This window comes from Danio rerio, chromosome 16 (assembly GCF_049306965.1).
Source record: "Danio rerio strain Tuebingen ecotype United States chromosome 16, GRCz12tu, whole genome shotgun sequence".
In the NCBI taxonomy this organism is placed as follows: domain Eukaryota; kingdom Metazoa; phylum Chordata; class Actinopteri; order Cypriniformes; family Danionidae; genus Danio; species Danio rerio.
The window spans coordinates 18,707,927-18,720,294 of NC_133191.1; positions in this window are offsets into that span (position 1 = coordinate 18,707,927).

The window sequence follows — 12,368 nt, forward strand, 5'->3', positions numbered from 1 at the left end:
GTTTTTGTTTTAGACAACATTTCATGCACTGTTAAACATGTTAAAGCAAGTTGCAAGTGAAAATCTATGTCTCTGACTGAGTTTGCATTACTGCTTATTTTGACCTCTGCTGGCTCTGAAAAGCTCATTTTCAACGTTCAATTCAGAATGTGATAAAACCAGTTCCAGCCACTAAAAAGAATTAGCTTTTTGTTTTAGACAACATTTCATGCACTGTTAAATATGTTAAAGCAAGTTGCAAGTGAAAATCTATGTCTATGACTGAGTTTGCATTACTGCTTATTTTGACCTCTGCTGGCTCTGAAAAGCTCATTTTCAACGTTTAATTCAGAATGTGATAAAACCAGTTCCAGCCACTAAAATGCATTATTCTTTTTGTTTAAGATAACATTTCATGCACTGTTAAACATGTTAAAGCAAGTTGCAAGTGAAAATCTATGTCTATGACTGAGTTTGCATTACTGCTTATTTTGACCTCTGCTGGCTCTGAAAAGCTCATTTTCAACGTTCAATTCAGAATGTGATAAAACCAGTTCCAGCCACTAAAAAGCATTTTCTTTTTGTTTTAGACAACATTTCATGCACTGTTAAACATGTTAAAGCAAGTTGCAAGTGAAAATCTTTGTCTCTGACTGAGTTTGCATTACTGCTTATTTTGACCTCTGCTGGCTCTGAAAAGCTCATTTTCAACGTTCAATTCAGAATATGATAAAACCAGTTCCAGCCACTAAAAAGCATTTTCTTTTTGTTTTAGACAACATTTCATGCACTGTTAAACATGTTAAAGCAAGTTGCAAGTGAAAATCTTTGTCTCTGACTGAGTTTGCATTACTGCTTATTTTGACCTCTGCTGGCTCTGAAAAGCTCATTTTCAACGTTCAATTCAGAATGTGATAAAACCAGTTCCAGCCACTAAAAAGCATTTTCTTTTTGTTTTAGACAACATTTCATGCACTGTTAAATATGTTTAAGAAAGTTGCAAGTGAAAATCTATTTCTCTGACTGAGTTTGCATTACTGCTTATTTTGACCTCTGCTGGCTCTGAAAAGCTCATTTTCAACGTCCATCACAGAATGTGATAAAACCAGATCCAGCTACTAAAATGCATCATTCTTTTTGTTTTAGACAACATTTCATGCACTGTTAAATATGTTAAAGCAAGTTGCAAGTGAAAATCTTTGTCTCTGACTGAGTTTGCATTACTGCTTATTTTGACCTCTGCTGGCTCTGAAAAGCTCATTTTCAACGTTCAATTCAGAATGTGATAAAACCAGTTCCAGCCACTAAAAAGCATTTTCTTTTTGTTTTAGACAACATTTCATGCACTGTTAAACATGTTAAAGCAAGTTGCAAGTGAAAATCTATGTCTATGACTGAGTTTGCATTACTGCTTATTTTGACCTCTGCTGGCTCTGAAAAGCTCATTTTCAACGTTCAATTCAGAATGTGATAAAACCAGTTCCAGCCACTAAAAAGCATTTTCTTTTTGTTTTAGACAACATTTCATGCACTGTTAAATATGTTACAGCAAGTTGCAAGTGAAAATCAATGTCTATGACTGAGTTTGCATTACTGCTTATTTTGACCTCTGCTGGCTGAGAACAGCTCATTTTCAACGTTGAATTCAGAAAGTGATAAAACCAGATCCAGCCACTAAAATGCATTATTCTTTTTGTTTTAGATAACATTTCATGCACTGTTAAATATGTTAAAGCAAGTTGCAAGTAAAAATCTTTGTCTCTGACTGAGTTTGCATTACTGCTTATTTTGACCTCTGCTGGCTCTGAAAAGCTCATTTTCAACGTTCAATTCAGAATGTGATAAAACCAGTTCCAGCCACTAAAAAGCATTTTCTTTTTGTTTTAGACAACATTTCATGCACTGTTAAACATGTTAAAGCAAGTTGCAAGTGAAAATCTATGTCTATGACTGAGTTTGCATTACTGCTTATTTTGACCTCTGCTGGCTCTGAAAAGCTCATTTTCAACGTTTAATTCAGAATGTGATAAAACCAGTTCCAGCCACTAAAATGCATTATTCTTTTTGTTTAAGATAACATTTCATGCACTGTTAAACATGTTAAAGCAAGTTGCAAGTGAAAATCTATGTCTATGACTGAGTTTGCATTACTGCTTATTTTGACCTCTGCTGGCTCTGAAAAGCTCATTTTCAACGTTCAATTCAGAATGTGATAAAACCAGATCCAGCCACTAAAAAGCATTTTCTTTTTGTTTTAGACAACATTTCATGCACTGTTAAACATGTTAAAGCAAGTTGCAAGTGAAATTCTTTGTCTCTGACTGAGTTTGCATTACTGCTTATTTTGACCTCTGCTGGCTCTGAAAAGCTCATTTTCAACGTTCAATTCAGAATGTGATAAAACCAGTTCCAGCCACTAAAAAGCATTTTCTTTTTGTTTTAGACAACATTTCATGCACTGTTAAACATGTTAAAGCAAGTTGCAAGTGAAAATCTATGTCTATGACTGAGTTTGCATTACTGCTTATTTTGACCTCTGCTGGCTCTAAAAAGCTCATTTTCAACGTTCAATTCAGAATGTGATAAAACCAGTTCCAGCCACTAAAAAGCATTATCTTTTTGTTTTAGACAACATTTCATGCACTGTTAAACATGTTAAAGCAAGTTGCAAGTGAAAATCTTTGTCTCTGACTGAGTTTGCATTACTGCTTATTTTGACCTCTGCTGGCTCTGAAAAGCTCATTTTCAACGTTCAATTCAGAATGTGATAAAACCAGTTCCAGCCACTAAAAAGCATTATCTTTTTGTTTTAGACATTTCATGCACTGTTAAACATGTTAAAGCAAGTTGCAAGTGAAAATCTATGTCTCTGACTGAGTTTGCATTACTGCTTATTTTGACCTCTGCTGGCTCTGAAAAGCTCATTTTCAACGTTCAATTCAGAATGTGATAAAACCAGATCCAGCCACTAAAAAGCATTTTCTTTTTGTTTTAGACAACATTTCATGCACTGTTAAATATGTTAAAGCAAGTTGCAAGTGAAAATCTATGTCTATGACTGAGTTTGCATTACTGCTTATTTTGACCTCTGCTGGCTGAGAACAGCTCATTTTCAACGTTGAATTCAGAAAGTGATAAAACCAGATCCAGCCACTAAAATGCATTATTCTTTTTGTTTTAGATAACATTTCATGCACTGTTAAACATGTTAAAGCAAGTTGCAAGTGAAAATCTATGTCTATGACTGAGTTTGCATTACTGCTTATTTTGACCTCTGCTGGCTCTGAAAAGCTCATTTTCAACGTTCAATTCAGAATGTGATAAAACCAGATCCAGCCACTAAAAAGCATTTTCTTTTTGTTTTAGACAACATTTCATGCACTGTTAAACATGTTAAAGCAAGTTGCAAGTGAAAATCTTTGTCTCTGACTGAGTTTGCATTACTGCTTATTTTGACCTCTGCTGGCTCTGAAAAGCTCATTTTCAACGTTCAATTCAGAATGTGATAAAACCAGTTCCAGCCACTAAAAAGCATTTTCTTTTTGTTTTAGACAACATTTCATGCACTGTTAAACATGTTAAAGCAAGTTGCAAGTGAAAATCTATGTCTATGACTGAGTTTGCATTACTGCTTATTTTGACCTCTGCTGGCTCTGAAAAGCTCATTTTCAACGTTCAATTTAGAATGTGATAAAACCAGTTCCAGCCACTAAAAAGCATTAGCTTTTTGTTTTAGACAACATTTCATGCACTGTTAAATATGTTTAAGAAAGTTGCAAGTGAAAATCTATCTCTATGACTGAGTTTGCATTACTGCTTATTTTGACCTCTGCTGGCTCTGAAAAGCTCATTTTCAACGTTCAATTCAGAATGTGATAAAACCAGTTCCAGCCACTAAAATGCATTATTCTTTTTGTTTAAGATAACATTTCATGCACTGTTAAACATGTTAAAGCAAGTTGCAAGTGAAAATCTATGTCTATGACTGAGTTTGCATTACTGCTTATTTTGACCTCTGCTGGCTCTGAAAAGCTCATTTTCAACGTTCAATTCAGAATGTGATAAAACCAGTTCCAGCCACTAAAATGCATTATTCTTTTTGTTTTAGATAACATTTCATGCACTGTTAAACATGTTAAAGCAAGTTGCAAGTGAAAATCTATGTCTATGACTGAGTTTGCATTACTGCTTATTTTGACCTCTGCTGGCTCTGAAAAGCTCATTTTCAACGTTCAATTCAGAATGTGATAAAACCAGATCCAGCCACTAAAAAGCATTTTCTTTTTGTTTTAGACAACATTTCATGCACTGTTAAATATGTTAAAGCAAGTTGCAAGTGAAAATCTTTGTCTCTGACTGAGTTTGCATTACTGCTTATTTTGACCTCTGCTGGCTCTGAAAAGCTCATTTTCAACGTTCAATTCAGAATGTGATAAAACCAGTTCCAGCCACTAAAAAGCATTTTCTTTTTGTTTTAGACAACATTTCATGCACTGTTAAACATGTTAAAGCAAGTTGCAAGTGAAAATCTATGTATATGACTGAGTTTGCATCACTGCTTATTTTGACCTCTGCTGACTCTGAAAAGCTCATTTTCAACGTTCAATTCAGAATGTGATAAAACCAGTTCCAGCCACTAAAAAGCATTTTCTTTTTGTTTTAGACAACATTTCATGCACTGTTAAACATGTTAAAGCAAGTTGCAAGTGAAAATTTATGTCTATGACTGAGTTTGCATTACTGCTTATTTTGACCTCTGCTGGCTCTGAAAAGCTCATTTTCAACGTTGAATTCAGAAAGTGATAAAACCAGATCCAGCCACTAAAATGCATTATTCTTTTTGTTTTAGATAACATTTCATGCACTGTTAAACATGTTAAAGCAAGTTGCAAGTGAAAATCTATGTCTATGACTGAGTTTGCATTACTGCTTATTTTGACCTCTGCTGGCTCTGAAAAGCTCATTTTCAACGTTGAATTCAGAATGTGATAAAACCAGATCCAGCCACTAAAAAGCATTTTCTTTTTGTTTTAGACAACATTTCATGCACTGTTAAACATGTTAAAGCAAGTTGCAAGTGAAAATCTTTGTCTCTGACTGAGTTTGCATTACTGCTTATTTTGACCTCTGCTGGCTCTGAAAAGCTCATTTTCAACGTTCAATTCAGAATGTGATAAAACCAGTTCCAGCCACTAAAAAGCATTTTCTTTTTGTTTTAGACAACATTTCATGCACTGTTAAACATGTTAAAGCAAGTTGCAAGTGAAAATCTATGTCTCTGACTGAGTTTGCATTACTGCTTATTTTGACCTCTGCTGGCTCTGAAAAGCTCATTTTCAACGTTCAATTCAGAATGTGATAAAACCAGTTCCAGCCACTAAAAAGCATTATCTTTTTGTTTTAGACAACATTTCATGCACTGTTAAATATGTTTAAGAAAGTTGCAAGTGAAAATCTATGTCTATGACTGAGTTTGCATTACTGCTTATTTTGACCTCTGCTGGCTCTGAAAAGCTCATTTTCAACGTTCAATTCAGAATATGATTAAACCAGTTCCAGCCACTAAAAAGCATTATGTTTTTGTTTTAGACAACATTTCATGCACTGTTAAACATGTTAAAGCAAGTTGCAAGTGAAAATCTATGTCTCTGACTGAGTTTGCATTACTGCTTATTTTGACCTCTGCTGGCTCTGAAAAGCTCATTTTCAACGTTCAATTCAGAATGTGATAAAACCAGTTCCAGCCACTAAAAAGAATTAGCTTTTTGTTTTAGACAACATTTCATGCACTGTTAAATATGTTAAAGCAAGTTGCAAGTGAAAATCTATGTCTATGACTGAGTTTGCATTACTGCTTATTTTGACCTCTGCTGGCTCTGAAAAGCTCATTTTCAACGTTTAATTCAGAATGTGATAAAACCAGTTCCAGCCACTAAAATGCATTATTCTTTTTGTTTAAGATAACATTTCATGCACTGTTAAACATGTTAAAGCAAGTTGCAAGTGAAAATCTATGTCTATGACTGAGTTTGCATTACTGCTTATTTTGACCTCTGCTGGCTCTGAAAAGCTCATTTTCAACGTTCAATTCAGAATGTGATAAAACCAGTTCCAGCCACTAAAAAGCATTTTCTTTTTGTTTTAGACAACATTTCATGCACTGTTAAACATGTTAAAGCAAGTTGCAAGTGAAAATCTTTGTCTCTGACTGAGTTTGCATTACTGCTTATTTTGACCTCTGCTGGCTCTGAAAAGCTCATTTTCAACGTTCAATTCAGAATATGATAAAACCAGTTCCAGCCACTAAAAAGCATTTTCTTTTTGTTTTAGACAACATTTCATGCACTGTTAAACATGTTAAAGCAAGTTGCAAGTGAAAATCTTTGTCTCTGACTGAGTTTGCATTACTGCTTATTTTGACCTCTGCTGGCTCTGAAAAGCTCATTTTCAACGTTCAATTCAGAATGTGATAAAACCAGTTCCAGCCACTAAAAAGCATTTTCTTTTTGTTTTAGACAACATTTCATGCACTGTTAAATATGTTAAAGCAAGTTGCAAGTGAAAATCTTTGTCTCTGACTGAGTTTGCATTACTGCTTATTTTGACCTCTGCTGGCTCTGAAAAGCTCATTTTCAACGTTCAATTCAGAATGTGATAAAACCAGTTCCAGCCACTAAAAAGCATTTTCTTTTTGTTTTAGACAACATTTCATGCACTGTTAAACATGTTAAAGCAAGTTGCAAGTGAAAATCTATGTCTATGACTGAGTTTGCATTACTGCTTATTTTGACCTCTGCTGGCTCTGAAAAGCTCATTTTCAACGTTCAATTCAGAATATGATTAAACCAGTTCCAGCCACTAAAAAGCATTATGTTTTTGTTTTAGACAACATTTCATGCACTGTTAAACATGTTAAAGCAAGTTGCAAGTGAAAATCTATGTCTCTGACTGAGTTTGCATTACTGCTTATTTTGACCTCTGCTGGCTCTGAAAAGCTCATTTTCAACGTTCAATTCAGAATGTGATAAAACCAGTTCCAGCCACTAAAAAGAATTAGCTTTTTGTTTTAGACAACATTTCATGCACTGTTAAATATGTTAAAGCAAGTTGCAAGTGAAAATCTATGTCTATGACTGAGTTTGCATTACTGCTTATTTTGACCTCTGCTGGCTCTGAAAAGCTCATTTTCAACGTTTAATTCAGAATGTGATAAAACCAGTTCCAGCCACTAAAATGCATTATTCTTTTTGTTTAAGATAACATTTCATGCACTGTTAAACATGTTAAAGCAAGTTGCAAGTGAAAATCTATGTCTATGACTGAGTTTGCATTACTGCTTATTTTGACCTCTGCTGGCTCTGAAAAGCTCATTTTCAACGTTCAATTCAGAATGTGATAAAACCAGTTCCAGCCACTAAAAAGCATTTTCTTTTTGTTTTAGACAACATTTCATGCACTGTTAAACATGTTAAAGCAAGTTGCAAGTGAAAATCTTTGTCTCTGACTGAGTTTGCATTACTGCTTATTTTGACCTCTGCTGGCTCTGAAAAGCTCATTTTCAACGTTCAATTCAGAATATGATAAAACCAGTTCCAGCCACTAAAAAGCATTTTCTTTTTGTTTTAGACAACATTTCATGCACTGTTAAACATGTTAAAGCAAGTTGCAAGTGAAAATCTTTGTCTCTGACTGAGTTTGCATTACTGCTTATTTTGACCTCTGCTGGCTCTGAAAAGCTCATTTTCAACGTTCAATTCAGAATGTGATAAAACCAGTTCCAGCCACTAAAAAGCATTTTCTTTTTGTTTTAGACAACATTTCATGCACTGTTAAATATGTTTAAGAAAGTTGCAAGTGAAAATCTATTTCTCTGACTGAGTTTGCATTACTGCTTATTTTGACCTCTGCTGGCTCTGAAAAGCTCATTTTCAACGTCCATCACAGAATGTGATAAAACCAGATCCAGCTACTAAAATGCATCATTCTTTTTGTTTTAGACAACATTTCATGCACTGTTAAATATGTTAAAGCAAGTTGCAAGTGAAAATCTTTGTCTCTGACTGAGTTTGCATTACTGCTTATTTTGACCTCTGCTGGCTCTGAAAAGCTCATTTTCAACGTTCAATTCAGAATGTGATAAAACCAGTTCCAGCCACTAAAAAGCATTTTCTTTTTGTTTTAGACAACATTTCATGCACTGTTAAACATGTTAAAGCAAGTTGCAAGTGAAAATCTATGTCTATGACTGAGTTTGCATTACTGCTTATTTTGACCTCTGCTGGCTCTGAAAAGCTCATTTTCAACGTTCAATTCAGAATGTGATAAAACCAGTTCCAGCCACTAAAAAGCATTTTCTTTTTGTTTTAGACAACATTTCATGCACTGTTAAATATGTTACAGCAAGTTGCAAGTGAAAATCAATGTCTATGACTGAGTTTGCATTACTGCTTATTTTGACCTCTGCTGGCTGAGAACAGCTCATTTTCAACGTTGAATTCAGAAAGTGATAAAACCAGATCCAGCCACTAAAATGCATTATTCTTTTTGTTTTAGATAACATTTCATGCACTGTTAAATATGTTAAAGCAAGTTGCAAGTAAAAATCTTTGTCTCTGACTGAGTTTGCATTACTGCTTATTTTGACCTCTGCTGGCTCTGAAAAGCTCATTTTCAACGTTCAATTCAGAATGTGATAAAACCAGTTCCAGCCACTAAAAAGCATTTTCTTTTTGTTTTAGACAACATTTCATGCACTGTTAAACATGTTAAAGCAAGTTGCAAGTGAAAATCTATGTCTATGACTGAGTTTGCATTACTGCTTATTTTGACCTCTGCTGGCTCTGAAAAGCTCATTTTCAATGTTCAATTCAGAATGTGATAAAACCAGATCCAGCCACTAAAAAGCATTTTCTTTTTGTTTTAGACAACATTTCATGCACTGTTAAACATGTTAAAGCAAGTTGCAAGTGAAAATCTATGTCTCTGACTGAGTTTGCATTACTGCTTATTTTGACCTCTGCTGGCTCTGAAAAGCTCATTTTCAACGTTCAATTCAGAATGTGATAAAACCAGTTCCAGCCACTAAAAAGCATTATCTTTTTGTTTTAGACAACATTTCATGCACTGTTAAATATGTTTAAGAAAGTTGCAAGTGAAAATCTATGTCTATGACTGAGTTTGCATTACTGCTTATTTTGACCTCTGCTGGCTCTGAAAAGCTCATTTTCAACGTTCAATTCAGAATGTGATAAAACCAGTTCCAGCCACTAAAAAGCATTTTCTTTTTGTTTTAGACAACATTTCATGCACTGTTAAACATGTTAAAGCAAGTTGCAAGTGAAAATCTATGTCTATGACTGAGTTTGCATTACTGCTTATTTTGACCTCTGCTGGCTCTAAAAAGCTCATTTTCAACGTTCAATTCAGAATGTGATAAAACCAGTTCCAGCCACTAAAAAGCATTATCTTTTTGTTTTAGACAACATTTCATGCACTGTTAAACATGTTAAAGCAAGTTGCAAGTGAAAATCTTTGTCTCTGACTGAGTTTGCATTACTGCTTATTTTGACCTCTGCTGGCTCTGAAAAGCTCATTTTCAACGTTCAATTCAGAATGTGATAAAACCAGTTCCAGCCACTAAAAAGCATTATCTTTTTGTTTTAGACATTTCATGCACTGTTAAACATGTTAAAGCAAGTTGCAAGTGAAAATCTATGTCTCTGACTGAGTTTGCATTACTGCTTATTTTGACCTCTGCTGGCTCTGAAAAGCTCATTTTCAACGTTCAATTCAGAATGTGATAAAACCAGATCCAGCCACTAAAAAGCATTTTCTTTTTGTTTTAGACAACATTTCATGCACTGTTAAATATGTTAAAGCAAGTTGCAAGTGAAAATCTATGTCTATGACTGAGTTTGCATTACTGCTTATTTTGACCTCTGCTGGCTGAGAACAGCTCATTTTCAACGTTGAATTCAGAAAGTGATAAAACCAGATCCAGCCACTAAAATGCATTATTCTTTTTGTTTTAGATAACATTTCATGCACTGTTAAACATGTTAAAGCAAGTTGCAAGTGAAAATCTATGTCTATGACTGAGTTTGCATTACTGCTTATTTTGACCTCTGCTGGCTCTGAAAAGCTCATTTTCAACGTTCAATTCAGAATGTGATAAAACCAGATCCAGCCACTAAAAAGCATTTTCTTTTTGTTTTAGACAACATTTCATGCACTGTTAAACATGTTAAAGCAAGTTGCAAGTGAAAATCTTTGTCTCTGACTGAGTTTGCATTACTGCTTATTTTGACCTCTGCTGGCTCTGAAAAGCTCATTTTCAACGTTCAATTCAGAATGTGATAAAACCAGTTCCAGCCACTAAAAAGCATTTTCTTTTTGTTTTAGACAACATTTCATGCACTGTTAAACATGTTAAAGCAAGTTGCAAGTGAAAATCTATGTCTATGACTGAGTTTGCATTACTGCTTATTTTGACCTCTGCTGGCTCTGAAAAGCTCATTTTCAACGTTCAATTTAGAATGTGATAAAACCAGTTCCAGCCACTAAAAAGCATTAGCTTTTTGTTTTAGACAACATTTCATGCACTGTTAAATATGTTTAAGAAAGTTGCAAGTGAAAATCTATCTCTATGACTGAGTTTGCATTACTGCTTATTTTGACCTCTGCTGGCTCTGAAAAGCTCATTTTCAACGTTCAATTCAGAATGTGATAAAACCAGTTCCAGCCACTAAAATGCATTATTCTTTTTGTTTAAGATAACATTTCATGCACTGTTAAACATGTTAAAGCAAGTTGCAAGTGAAAATCTATGTCTATGACTGAGTTTGCATTACTGCTTATTTTGACCTCTGCTGGCTCTGAAAAGCTCATTTTCAACGTTCAATTCAGAATGTGATAAAACCAGTTCCAGCCACTAAAATGCATTATTCTTTTTGTTTTAGATAACATTTTATGCACTGTTAAACATGTTAAAGCAAGTTGCAAGTGAAAATCTATGTCTATGACTGAGTTTGCATTACTGCTTATTTTGACCTCTGCTGGCTCTGAAAAGCTCATTTTCAACGTTCAATTCAGAATGTGATAAAACCAGATCCAGCCACTAAAAAGCATTTTCTTTTTGTTTTAGACAACATTTCATGCACTGTTAAATATGTTAAAGCAAGTTGCAAGTGAAAATCTTTGTCTCTGACTGAGTTTGCATTACTGCTTATTTTGACCTCTGCTGGCTCTGAAAAGCTCATTTTCAACGTTCAATTCAGAATGTGATAAAACCAGTTCCAGCCACTAAAAAGCATTTTCTTTTTGTTTTAGACAACATTTCATGCACTGTTAAACATGTTAAAGCAAGTTGCAAGTGAAAATCTATGTATATGACTGAGTTTGCATCACTGCTTATTTTGACCTCTGCTGACTCTGAAAAGCTCATTTTCAACGTTCAATTCAGAATGTGATAAAACCAGTTCCAGCCACTAAAAAGCATTTTCTTTTTGTTTTAGACAACATTTCATGCACTGTTAAACATGTTAAAGCAAGTTGCAAGTGAAAATTTATGTCTATGACTGAGTTTGCATTACTGCTTATTTTGACCTCTGCTGGCTCTGAAAAGCTCATTTTCAACGTTGAATTCAGAAAGTGATAAAACCAGATCCAGCCACTAAAATGCATTATTCTTTTTGTTTTAGATAACATTTCATGCACTGTTAAACATGTTAAAGCAAGTTGCAAGTGAAAATCTATGTCTATGACTGAGTTTGCATTACTGCTTATTTTGACCTCTGCTGGCTCTGAAAAGCTCATTTTCAACGTTGAATTCAGAATGTGATAAAACCAGATCCAGCCACTAAAAAGCATTTTCTTTTTGTTTTAGACAACATTTCATGCACTGTTAAACATGTTAAAGCAAGTTGCAAGTGAAAATCTTTGTCTCTGACTGAGTTTGCATTACTGCTTATTTTGACCTCTGCTGGCTCTGAAAAGCTCATTTTCAACGTTCAATTCAGAATGTGATAAAACCAGTTCCAGCCACTAAAAAGCATTTTCTTTTTGTTTTAGACAACATTTCATGCACTGTTAAACATGTTAAAGCAAGTTGCAAGTGAAAATCTATGTCTCTGACTGAGTTTGCATTACTGCTTATTTTGACCTCTGCTGGCTCTGAAAAGCTCATTTTCAACGTTCAATTCAGAATGTGATAAAACCAGTTCCAGCCACTAAAAAGCATTATCTTTTTGTTTTAGACAACATTTCATGCACTGTTAAATATGTTTAAGAAAGTTGCAAGTGAAAATCTATGTCTATGACTGAGTTTGCATTACTGCTTATTTTGACCTCTGCTGGCTCTGAAAAGCTCATTTTCAACGTTCAATTCAGAA